The following is a 14439-nucleotide window of genomic DNA, read 5'->3' as shown; positions in this document are numbered from 1 at the left end:
AGAGGAAGACATTATACGTGAACTTGCTCATGAAGATGTAATTGACGCCTGCTTCATTACGAGATTTTCCGAGGGCAGGAGGACGAAAACGGCCACGGTTAAACTGACTTTCGGCAAAGCAACTCTCCCAACCCACATCAAAGTAGGGTATGAAATTGTTAACGTAAGGACATACATCCCTAACCCACTTCTTTGTTTATGATGTCAGTTATATGGACACCATGAAAAGTCTTGTCGTGCTTCCCAATCAGTCTGTGGTAAGTGTGCAACGCAAGGTCATGAAGCTGAACATTGCACATCAGAGACGGTCAGCTGCTTTCACTGCAAGGGTGCTCACTTCACTTCCTCTAGGGACTGTCCCAAGTGGAAGGAGGAGAAAGAGGTCTGTGCAGTGAAGGCAACTGAGGGCATCTCTTTCTACGAAGCAAAGAAAAAGGTGAAGGAGTTGCTTGCAACTCCCACACCGAATAGGTCCTATGCTTCGGCGGTGATGTCCCGACCTGTGATGTGCACTGTGGAGATACAGACTGATCTCTTGCTTGTTAATCAGGTCACTCACTCTACCTCAACCTTCACCTCTCAGCCTCCTGTACGATCCAACTCTCTGACTGACCTCCCTAAAGCTTCATCATACTCACAGGCCGCTGCTGCTTCTCAGTCAGTCAAGCCTAAATCGAAGTCTGACAAGACTGTAAAGCATAACTTCACTACCCTTTCGAAGCCACGTCCTCATGTCCTACCTGCTCCTGGTCCAGCGAGGGAGGGAAAGAATAGCTCTTCCTCGGTGGATTCTGGGAGCCTTGTTTTTGACGAAAATATGGAGGTTTCCGTCAGCAAGCACCGGGAAAGGTCCGCTGGTAGCCACTCGCCTGATCGCGGGGAGCATAAAAAAACTAAACACACTGGCCCCCCCCCCCGTAAATCTTAAACCGCCACATTCACTGTACTGCAGTGGAATTGTAGAGGTATTGGGAATAAATTACATAGTATAGCAAACTTGCTTTCTATACACAGGCCAGACGTTATCTGTTTACAGGAGACGTGCCTGGAGGATCATCCTGATCCTCCACAGTTAAAACACTACCACTCGTATAGAAGATGTGAAGGTCACAGAGTTGCCATTTACACCCACAAATCACACCCACAAACAGAAGTGATTCTAAATTCTACTCTGGAAGCTGTCGCAAGCAGAGTAAAATTTAATAACACGTATCTGTCTATTTGCTCTCTGTACTCTCCTTCACTATTCGAACATCTTCCTGACAATAAGTTTGTGTTGGGCGATTTTAATGCCCATCACTATCAATGGGGTAGCTTGAGGATTGATGGTCGTGGGGAGCAAGTAGCCGACCTAATACTACAGCCCAACCTCTGCCTTCTGAACGATGGTAGAGCGACTCGTGTAGATGATCGTACTGGTAACTTTTCGGCCATTGACTTATCTTTGGCCTCCCCTGGTATACATCAAGATTTTTCATGAGACTCTTATGACGACTCCTTGGGAAGTGATCATTTACCCATCTGTCTTTCTTATACACGCGACATTGTTTCGGACCCTCCACTTCCAAAATTTAACTATAAGAAAGCAGATTGGGGATCCTTCTCAAGGATCACCAGTTTAGATATATCTGGGGAGACCATGGATGTTAAGGTCGAAAATATAACTACTTCCATATTACATGCAGCTGAGGCTGCTATTCCCAAGACTTCTACAGTTCATGCGAAGCATAGAGCACATTGGTGGACGCCGGATTGCAGACAAGCATTAAGAAAACGCAATAGGAGATACAGGATTTTTGATAGACAGCCCACTGAGGAAAACTTTATTGCATACAAACAGGCACGGGCTGAGGCAAGGAGAATAATAAGAAGGGCCAAACGTGACTCCTGGCGGTCCTTTGTGTCCACGGTGACTCGTACAACACCATTACATAAAGTCTGGTCCACCATAAGTATATTAAATAGTAAAGGCCCATACATACCTATTACCACCCTGCAAGTAAATAATATCATCTATGACGAGCCCTTGGACATTGCTAACATCCTCGCCAGGAGTTTTTCTCATGTAAGTAGGCTAACCCAGCCAATTATGATCAGCATTTTCAACATCATAAACGCACGGCTGAGCTAGTGTTAATTGACTTTGCCACAGAAGACGTAGATTCCCCATACAACCAGGAGTTTACGCTAGATGAATTGCTCCTTGCCCTTAAATCCTGTAAAGACACCAGCCCTGGACCAGAAACCATCACGTACGGTATGATCCAGCTTCTTAATCAGGACAACCTGATTAAGATGTTAGCACTGTACAATGAGATTTGGGCATCTCGAACATTCCCAAACTCATGGCACTTTGCGCATGTCATACCGATACCCAAAAAGGCTGGTCGTCTTATGAATCCCACTTCATTTCGTCCTATTGTATTGACTTCTTGTCTATGTAATGTCATGGAACGTATGGTAAACAATAGCTTCTTTTTGTTTTAGAGTCGAAGAATTTGTTAAATGATCAACAGTGTGGCTTCTGTAAATACAGAAGTTCACTAGATCATTAAATGAATTTGGAGCATTGTATTTCAGAGGCATTTGCCTATAAAGAATTCATGATAGGGGTGTTCTTGGAAATCCATAAAGCCTATGACATGACATGGCGACATGGTATACTAATGAAGCTCAATGCTTATGGTTTAAGAGGAAATTTGCCTATTTTTATTTCAAGTTTCTTAAGGGACAGGTCTTTCTCTGTCAAATTGCCCCATAACGTAACATCGGATATATTTATCCAGGAAAACGGGGTGCCGCAGGGAAGTGTGCTTAGTCCTACTTTATTTAGTATTATGATCAATGATATTCTGTCATCAGCTCCCATCCCCAGGAATCTTAAATACTCGCTCTATGCTGACGATTGTGCATGTCAACGGGGTTTTTAAAATATATACAATTATTAAAGGATAATGTTCAACAATGGAAGAGCAGGGACAATGAATTGTCTTGCTAAATCAAGCAATGATTACTTTATATGCTTGCTTCGCCGATTCTTTCAGAACGAGAATTTATAAACTTTCTCAACAGTACACAGCAGAGACCAGTTACTCACAATTGCTGTTTATTAGTACTGTTAGCCTCTGGAGAAAGTTACTTCACCCCTGACAATAAATAACTAATACTATTAATAATATCAGGTTCTTGCTGATGAGTTAACTCCTAGAAGGCACAACGGATTTTAAGCTTAATACAACAAGACTGGCCTAAGTACCAGTTATGAATAGCAAAGCGTTTATGCAGGCTAGGAACTATAAGGGAAATAAGCTTAATTATGGAGAAATGAAGCACGAGTTTACATTACATTAAGCTCAAAGAAAAAGAACTGTTAAATTTATTAATTACAATGGAACAAATTCAACGTTACATCTCAAAGTGAATTCAAAATAAAGAGACCACACTCACTCACTCACTCAAAAGCTAAATTCTTACGCCTAGGAAAACAACATGCGGCGCAGCCGGCCGGTATGTGAGGGAACAGCACACTTAACTAAACTCTTAAGTCTAGGAAAACGAAAAGAAAATACTGGTCAATGTAGCGTATCACCAAGGAAGGGTGGGAGCCTGGAGAACTGTAGTCTAGTGGAGTCTGGGTGCTAGATGACCTCTCTCACTCTCACTACTGGAGCACAGAACCACACTCCGTCACGACAGACAAAAGACTCATTCAAATATGATGCGTGTGGTAGGACGCACAGGCCAGCCAGAAGAAGGCATGGCCAACGGTTGAGGCAAGCAGGGAAGAATAATATAGAACAATAATATAGCTCAGTAGAGCACTTAATGACGTGCATTAGAATGGTCACTTTTGAAACAGTAACGAATGTTTTGAAAAAAGTATACCATCGAAATGGAGAGAGAAACGGTTAACTGAACGATACACAGTGAGTTTTCCACTAATTGTTCGTGGTTTCTCACAAAAGGAAAATGTCGCGAATTTGATTCGTGACAGTGCAATATGGCACTCCTCCCGTAATGCACAATTATCGGCTGGGCGGCTTCAATGAACCCTTGACTCCGTCCACCAATGGGCCTTGCAGTGGGGATTTAAGTTTTCCATCCCTAAGTGTGTCGCTGTAGTTTTTACGACTTGTAACGTCCTCAATTTGCGTTTATTTTTGGATAATCAAGCGGTACCTTTTCAAACTTCTGTAAAGTTTTTGGGCCTCCACTTTGATCGCAGAATGAATTCTAAGCTTCACGTTAATACTTTGCTTGCTCGTTGTAATAAACCGTTAAATGTCCTGAAGTACCTAGCAGGTACTACATGGTGAGCCGAAAGAAAATCTTTATTAATGGTGTATAAGTCCCTTATTCGATCGAAGCTAGACTATGGCGCACAGGTGTATGGCTCGGCATCTGATGCCACACTGAAAGGATTGGATGTGTTGCAGAATAAATGTTTGCGAATGTGTCTTGGAGCTGTCCGGTGTACCCGTGTAGCTCGTATGGAAGTGGAGGCAAATGTGCCTCCCCTCCGTATTCGTCGTGACCACCTGGCTTGGTCCTATGGCCTTAGAACATCGAGAAAAAGTAATATCAGCAATGTGGCCTGTACCCCTCTGCGTCAATACCACCACCTTCTGTGGGGAGTGTGTCGGCCACTTGCTGTTCGCCTCCACTTACTGACTCAGGAGCTTGGTGTGGACTCCAGTGACTGTGACAAGTTGGTGTTTAAAAATATAGTGCCTTGGGAGCCACCCAGCTATACTGTTGATGTTACATGGCTCCCAGCACCAAAGGCCAAGGCGCCAGAGGCGGAGGTCCACCACTTGTTTCATAACATCATCATTCGTCACTTGGGGTCGCATCAATTGTACACCGACGGCTCCAAGTCGAGTGAATGTGTGAGTGCAAGTGTGTGGTCGACTGAATGTGCACTTAGGTATCGGTTGCCGACTCATACATCTGTGTTTGCCTCAGAACTTTTTGCTATTGACAAAGCCATAGACTATGCTCTCAATTCTAGACTTGACTCATTTGTCATATTTTCAGATTCAAAATCAGCCCTTCAGGCAATTGCATCTTGTACTACAGACTCTCACGAGATCCCGGGCCGCATCGTTAATAAGTTGCATTCATGCAACAAGTCATTCACGCTGATCTGGGTGCCTGGTCATTGTCGTATCTACGGCAATGAGCAGGCTGACTTACTTGCAAAGTCGGCTATAGAGCTCGAGGAGACTTGGGACGTTCCTCGTGATGTACGGTCGAGTCTCTCTCTCAGAAAGAAATCAATAAATCTTCTGTGGCAAGGTCAGTGGACCAGACTAAATATTCCAACTTGTAAGCCGTACCTGGGCGACTGGGACACTGCCAACCGCCCCAGTCGCCTAGAAGAAAAAGTGTTGGCATGGTTACGGCTCAATGCCACCATTTTAACCCACGTTAAACCATATATGGAAAGACGCTTCCCACCGCACTGTGACATCTGTAATGCAGTGTTATCTATCAGTCATATCATCCTGCGCTGTCGGCGATTTATTCGTGAACGTGCTTCACTTATAAATTACTGCGGTGCAGCAGACGTCCCCTTCACCCTTTCCACCATCCTGGGTGATGGGGACATTGTTATGACTGATAAATTGATGGCTTTCTTGAGAGAGACCGGACTGATCAGAGTGACGTGACTTTCTTACAGTGTGGTTATGGTTTTTATCAACTGTAAATATGTATATATTGTACTGTTAATTAGGATTGACAGTTGACGTATTTGAAATAGTTCCTCCTCCCACTGACCTATTTCTAATATTGATGTCCCCTACATTAAACCCCGTTCCTCGACTGACAGTCACCAGCTGATGAGTGCAAGTGTGCAATATAGAAAGGTATTGGGCACTTGCAGTCGATGGTTGTCTGTTGGGCGAGGTTCTTCACGCTTTGTACATAATATGTAAATACATTATACCATATTCCCGAAGTATTAATTAGGGCCGACAGCTGAGGTATATGGAAATGTTCCTGACTTGTCTGGTTCTCTTTCATGTATTGATGTCCCCTACATTACGTTGTGCCTCGACTGACAGTCACCAAGTGATGAGTGCAGGTGTGTAATGTAGAGAGGTATTACATATCTTCAGTCGATGGTGTTCTCTTGGTCGAGGCCTTTCTACCATTAGTATAGGTTTAGTTATTTGTCTCTTTAGGATTTAGTATAGGTTAGTGATTTGTCAGTTAGGTGGTTAGTTTCAGGTTCTTTAGATTAGGCATTTTTGTTTATAATGTAAGGCCAAAAAATAAAAAATAAAATAAAAAAGAAAAATAAAAATAAAAAAATTATAAAATAAAAATTATTACATATATATATATATATATATATATATATATATATATATATATATATATATATATATATATATATATATATATATATATATATATATATATATATATATATGTACGTGTGAGTGAAAGTATGTCTGTATATATGCATGGAAGTGTGTGTGTGTGTAATATATATATATATATATATATATATATATATATATATATATATATATATATATATATATATATATATATATATATGGCCTTAATGACCAGGGGCTTTGCCCCAATGGTCGATTAAAAAAAAAAAAAAAAAAAAAAGCACTGTTTCAAAAGGTGGTTCAAGCTGCTCGCTGTAAAATACGCACCTAAGGACGCTTGGAAGCCCAGGCAAATTGACCGAGACATCAGGCCCGTCATCATCTGTTGTTCCGACTCTGTCTAGCTAAGTAACCTTTATGATTTGGCCAAATCTGGGGGGAACTGGCTAGGAGATAAGGAGAATAATTACGGGTGACTTAGAGTATTAATTATACCTTAATCTCCTAAGAGACTTAGGTAAATTTACTATTGGTCGTGTTTACACTAACACTCGTGAGATAAAGGAGTTTACCATAAAAAGATTTATTTTATATATATATATATATATATATATATATATATATATATATATATATATATATATATATATATATATACACACACACACATTTTTTGTTTTCGCACTTGTTTTCACGTTCTTTTCTGAGTATACATATATGAGTACCACCATTTCATAATGTGTACCCAACTATTGTTTTATACAGGTATTTGTAGACAATAATGCGTGCGTGTATGCATAAATTTCGCGTGTATTTTTATGGTTCTGTGTGTGTGTGTGTGTGTGTGTGTGTGTGTGTGTGTGTGTGTGTGTGTGTGTGTGTGTGTGTGTGTTCAGTGACTAATCCACACGCCTTACGCTTGCTTTGAAAAACTTTCTCCATGTCTTGGTTTGCAGTCACGTTTTTAAAGATAATTACTGTGCGATAAATCTTTTAGTTCTCTCTGTGTTGTCAGTCTGTTGTTGTTTCTCCCCTGATGCACTGCCAGATAATAAACTATGTAGCCTACGCATCGTCTCTCTAATCACACTAGCGGCTGGAGTGAGCAGAGAAGAGAACAAAAGCAGTGTATGCAAAAGCTTTATCTTGCTGCATGTCGCACACTTAGGCATCCTTATCATTAATTTAACGTAGATGAATAGCCACATAGAGACAAACCCTTTTCTTTGCACTCCTGCCTATTCATACAATAAACTGAATTAGGGATCTGGACTGCAAAATACATGATGCCATGTCGTACTCTGGGCAAGAATTACGACTGTGAAAATCTGTATTATCTACTTGAATGATAGTCGTGAGGTTGATATGGATTAATCCAAAGACATCTTCTTCAAATTTTTGATATATGTAAAAAAACAACTAACGTCGGATCAGATCTTAGTCAATTATATGTTGTTATGGCAGTTGTTAGATATTGAATGAGGAATTCGTACTTTTGTTTGAATAAGAATAAACTATGTTAATGGTCGAGTTAGTTTTTCTACGAAATGCCATATAGTGTTCCATTAATATCCTCAGCACAGTCTAAGCAGTCAGTAGTTAAAAATCCAGCACCAAAATTCAACGCACTCTACCATTGTTCTACCCTAAACCATTTCACATAGACTGGCCTAAATCAGATAAAGAATGTTTAATTTGACCTTCCCATGTAATGCTGACCTTTGATATCTTGTTCTTAAAAACAATTGGTCAGCCTTAGGCAGTCCAGCCCAAAAATTTAAGGACAAGAGTGACAATATTCATCTTCCCCTCAGCGAAGTTATTTTTGCAGTAAACTCCAAATATTCGTCTGACTTAGCCTCATGAAGCAACACTCGACTGGAACGCCTAAACTACTTGTCCTGTAGGTCATTGTTTCTTGGTTTTATGGTTACCACACATTGTAGCAAATGGTTTTCTGGATTACTAAAAACTAACTGGTTTGTCACTCAATGTAGAATCACCTGTAGGCAGCATTTAGCTTGGATTGTAATGGTCCCAACTGCCACTGATAAAGAAAATAGTTTACATTCACCACAACTTTGCACTAAGTTTGTAATATGCAGTTTCAACGTATAGGGATATTTGTTTCCAAGCGGAACGAGTACGGTACCAATTATATTATACTGTAGGTCTCACATGATTCATCACCTGTGCTCCTGTACTAGAGATTCTTACCAAGAACAAGAAAGAGTCACTAAAACTTAATGGAAAACTCTTCATCAAACTGAATGGGGGATCGCCACGACATTATCTGAATCCACGAGTGGTTTTTACCCTGCCTTGTCACTCCTTCCAGAAACATGACCCCAGAGTTGGTACGATCAAACGCAATAAATAATGTCCTTATTACCACTATTGCTGACCTGCGGTACGAGGAGCATCCATTAGCGTCACAGTAAATTACTGGCCACGTGATTGCGACACCCAATCATTAATCTTCACTGCACTGGTTGGCCTGACATGACCCCTTCAGTAGGATGTCTCGTTTTTAAAATCAAGCTCGCGAAACCGGAGCGAGTTCAATGTTTTGAGCGGAGAGAGAGAGAGAGAGAGAGAGAGAGAGAGAGAGAGAGAATGTGTGTGTGTGTGTGTGTGTGTGTGTGTGTGTGTGTGTGTGTGTGTGTGTGTGTGTGTGTGTGTGTGTGTGTGCGCGTGCGTGCGCGTGTGTGTGTGCGCGCGCGCGCGTGTGTGTTTGGGGGGGTATTAACGAAAAAAATAACTATTTTAATCCGCTTATTAACAATTTTGGCGGAAAAACTGATAGACAAGGGGTACACCTATTGTACTCGGGAACAGTAGGTCAAGATCAAAGTCACAGGGCAAGGTCAACGTAATTTTTATTCGACTAAGACGCAACTTTTCGGAATGGTTGAGGAAAAGACAATATTAACTGAAGTAAATTTTGAGAGCTATCAGTCGAAGGGTAAGGTCACAGGGAAAGATAAAAATACCACAAGGCAAGGTCAGCTCCAGCAGATTTAATCTGACTCCAACCAAATGTGATGAAAGTGTTAATTGTCAAACAAGAACGATGGGATTCAACTTGATGATCAACCAGATGTCAGTTTCACTGGGCAAGGTCAAAGTTCGACCCATGTGTTTGTGTGTGAACAAAACTAAATATTTTGACCTGATCTGGATCAAACTTGGTGGGTGTGTTGAGGATCACGCAAAAGAATACATATCTCTGCCAGTGCCAGTGAAATATATGATTTATTCCTGCTTCTGGACCCAGATTCGTCTAAAAATTTGATCAACTCTTCCTTGACCCACTGCTCACCTGACTACCATATTTCATTAAAATCAGGTAAAAGTTTTTGACATACCTCTTACACAGTCGGACAAACAGATACAGGTGAACACATAATCCCTTTCCAGTTTCCTTGGCTGAGACAATAAGAATAAAGAAACCATTTTGTGAACAGTCAGTTAATAGTCAAAGTTATAAGGAAATATGAAATGCCCATGTCACTAGGCAAAGTCATCTCAAAGAGTTTTGAACTGATTTTGAACTAAAGTTGATGGAAGGGTTAAGGTTATGGTAAGGAAACAATGAATAATTCGAATTTGAGAGTAATCTGCTCAGTGTCTAGGTTACTGGGGAAAGACCAGTCGGTGGGCACTGGTGCTGCGCTGACTGAGTGTTCCTTCTTCAGTTTGTGCTTCCTTCCTCCATACAACTTTTTTTTTTTCTTTAGCCTTGGGGAGACTTTCAAACTGTAGTAGTTAGACATAATCTTCATGTGCTTCCACCCTAAAAGATATCTTTCAACTAGGAGAATCTTTTAATGGTGGCCTACTGAAAATTAAAAGGACACCATTTGATTACAAGAGTTAGCCAAACTGTGTGTCTCTGTGTACGGTACTTGGCACTGATTAGCTTCAAGCAGTATTTCCATTACCTATCGTGGCTGTAAAGGAAAAGCAGCCAGGCTTCCAGTCTACAACACACTATTGTCGATTTATAAATCAGACGCCAACTTGTCAGTTCTAGCTGCAACATTGTTGGGTCAAGATAACTTCGTCCATTACATGCGGCGACATGTTTTGTAGCATGTTAATTTCTTTATTTGTTTACAGTGTACAGTATTTACATATTATATGCATTTTTTTTCACGTTAGGAGACCTCCCCTGCAAACAGCAGGCCATGATGGTAATGTCTGATATCTCCATTTCTGTGTATATCCCATTATTATCCCTTTACACTGTCTTTACACGACGACAAAACTTTACGATAAACTCCCCAAAGTAAACCCCTGCATTTGAAGTTTATTTACACCGTCTCGATATTAATTCAGACCTAGTGAGAGCCTTTTTTAGCTTTTTTACTGAAGATTGTTCGAATATTGCTGAGTTTAACCACTTGTGTAAAGGAAACATTGCTCGTGACTATACCGGCACATCTTTAAAAAAGTCGTGACATTCCGGAACGCTCTCGTAAGGCTTTTATCATGATGAAATGGTTGGCATGGGTGGCTGCGAAGTGGCTAACTATATCGAGATCTAATACTCGTCTACATGGTTTTACTGGATTAATTAGAATTTTGCACTATAAGTACCTGAAGTCTTTAGGCTTCATTTTAGTGTGTTTTATTCACATTAATAACAACCATTATTTGCTTAGAAAGACTCTCTCTCTCTCTCTCTCTCTCTCTCTCTCTTTCATACATAATTCACAAAAACACACACGTGCAAACACGCATGTACACGTACACTCATCACGCATAGGCCCATCTATCTCCTTAATGCAAATTTTTCACAACATTCCTCGTTATATCTCAGTTTCACACACACACACACACACACACACACACACACACAACTATCCCCTTTATGGCCCATTTCGTTTCACCCTCCTCTCGTTCCCACACACACAGATTTTTTTTCTTTATTGACTTTATTCCAATCTCTCATATTTGCTCGACCATGTGCATTTTTTGTTTTTTTCTCTTCTTTTATATGCCGCTGCGTTATATTCTCAGTATCAGAATTTTAGTATTTTTGTTTTTATGTTTTCACTCCTTTCAATCACAATTTAATGCAGTCAGGTAATTCATTTAATGTTCTCATCTTCAATTAATTCGCCTTATTAACTTTTCATATTCATTTAGTTTTTTTTTTTTCTTCACTTTTATTGTTTTGTATTCTCATACTTTGCCGACTATGATCCTTTTGATTTTCATTAGTTAGATATATTTTTAATTTTCACTCACATTATAATACTCTTACAGTACAGATGGCTAAACTCATTATTTCAAATTTTGTCTTCTTTTTTATTCAGCTGTGTATACAATTACTTTTATATCATTGCTCTATTATTTGGTTCCATTTTGTTGTAGATATCATTATCATCATCATCATTATCATCATCATCAATCATCAATCATCAGTCATCATCATCTATAGCCACATGCCAAAGTCCCGTAAAGGGTGGCCGCAAACAAATCGTCTCCATTATTATAATATTCGGTTGAAACACAACAGTCCTACTTTCAGTTTTAACTGTTTTCATTTTCCCACTGGAAGTTTTATGTCGAATATAATAATTCATTTCTTATAATTGACAAGTTTGTTAACGCCTGACTGTCCTCGTTGTGAGAAATGTGTTGTGTGGTTGGGGCGAGGTGTGGATGAGGAGTATGGTTTGGTACAGGTGAGGTGTGGATGGGGAGTTTGGTACGGGTGAGATGTGGATGGGGAATGTGGTACGGGTGAGGTGTGGATGGGGAGTGTGGTACGAGTGAGGTGTGGATGGGGAGTGTGGTACTGGTGAGGTGTGGGTGGGGAGGGTGGTAAGGGTGAGATGTGGGTGGGGAGTGTGGTACGGGTGAGATGTGTGTGGAGTATGGCAGAGGTGAGGTGTGGGCGGAGAGTATGATGGGAGTGAGGCTTGGGTGGGGTGTGCGGTAAAGGTGGGGTGTGGTTGGAGGGAGATATGTACAGTAGGCAATAGGTAGGGTATGAGCGGGGTGTGGTAGCGATAAAGCGACGTAAGGGTGAGATGCAAGTGTGATAAGGCGCTTTGTGGGTAAAGTATCAGAATGATGGGTATGAAGTGTGACTGGATGAGATTTAATACGGGTGAGAAGTGGTAAAGTGAAATGATAAAAAGTGAAATGTGGGCACAGTCCGTTAGAGAAAAGGTAGGACTTGAGAACTGTGGAAGTGAGTGTGATAATGAATGTAGTGGAATAAAAAAAAATATCGCCTTGGGTAGCATGAGTTAACTAAACAGGAAGTGGTCTGAGTGAAAGAATTATGAAATATATTAAGGCTTAGAGTGATATTCAGATTAAATCATTTTTTGAGATATTCTGCAGGAATAGCCTTTTACTTTTATCCGACTTGGTTCCTTTCAGAATCTTTCATATTACTTCAGGTCCAACAAATTCATTATTTCAATGATGGATTTTTTGATCCTGGGTATAAAAATATATTTAAAAATTTACCCTGTCAGCATCCGGCAGTGGTTACCGCTGTGATATATATATATATATATATATATATATATATATATATATATATATATATATATATATATACAGTATATATACTGTATATATTTGTGGTAGGTGGGGGCACTCACCTTCCACTCACTCAATGTAGTGCTCTCTCGGGTGTCTGCCCTGTCCTCTCCTCCATCCTTCTTTCCTTCCATCTTCTATCTTTCCTTCATTCTTTCCTCGTCCTTCTGCCTACGGGTGACTTTACACTCCCTCTTCTGTCTTTCATTCCTTCATTTTTTCCTCTTTCTTCTGCCTATGGGTGACTGTACACTGAATGACAAGCCAAATGGTTTCCCGTACACCAAGAAACTATTTACTACGCTGGGTGGCAACCATATAGCAAATTTTGGCGCCTGGTGGTTTAGTGGGTAATTATTGTGCTCCAGTCGGATTGAGCCGGTGAAGGTTTATATCCAAGGGTTGGTTGGGGTTTATTGCTCACGTAATGCCACTCAGGGATGAGTGAGGTTGGTCACTCTCATCTTAAATGTCAGGACCAACTGCCTAGCCCCGGGCTCCTACGCTCCTCATGGGGCAACGTAGGATTGGATGATGGATATATATATATATATATATATATATATATATATATATATATATATATATATATATATATATATATATATTCAGTTGGGTGAGGGTCCCAAAAGGATGGGTTTGGGAAAACGGGAGTGGAGAGAACGGCCTGGAATGTGAGAGGGTTGTTGTGTAAACCACAGGGTGTACAGTCAATGACATTTTTTTTTAATATTTCGATGTGTCTTTCACACACAGGTCATATCTGTTACTGTCCTCCTTGAAGGATCATATTATGTAGAATTATCTACTGTATTGTCAGAGAAACGTATTATGCCTCTCTCGGCTGAGGTCATTAGTCACTGGTGTACAGTATATAAAGGTACTTGTTGTTGGTCGTATAAAGGAACACCGTATATCAAAGTTACATTGTAGGACGAAAATATTCTTGTCTGTTATAATTTGCGTGACGAAACGTAGGTAAAATGTTTTTGTCAAAGAGAGAGAGAGAGAGAGAGAGAGAGAGAGAGAGAGAGAGAGAGAGAGAGAGAGAGAGACCTACGCACAGATCAAGCACCCATCCAGCTATCTCCTTTATAACCCATTTGCCTCCACCTTACTCTTTTTCCTCAGCACCCACACCCACAGATATTTACTTACATTTTTGAAGTTTGTTTTATTCACTCTCGCATGCTTATTAACAATTCCTTTTATTCTCTGTCTCCCATTTTTGTTGAGCTACATGTGCTTTTAGATTCAGTTCTGACAATTCAGTGTATTTATTTAAGTAAATTTATATTTTGTACTCCATTTTTTTATATTTACTCCATTTCATTTATATTTTGTACTACTTCATCTGATCACTATATGTGCAATTAACTTTCTCTTCTTTAACTCAGTCCTGTGTTTTTTATTTTATGTATATACTTAATCTTTGAATCCTTGTATTTATATTTTTATTTGTACTACTATGATTGTCTTTTTTACGGATTATATTCAATTAGCTTTATCACCGAGATATACA

Source organism: Coenobita brevimanus, chromosome 23 (assembly GCF_032717465.1).
Source record: "Coenobita brevimanus isolate Jiangsu-jjx chromosome 23, ASM3271746v2, whole genome shotgun sequence".
Classification (NCBI taxonomy): Eukaryota; Metazoa; Arthropoda; class Malacostraca; order Decapoda; family Coenobitidae; genus Coenobita; species Coenobita brevimanus.
This window is presented reverse-complemented; position numbering follows the sequence as displayed.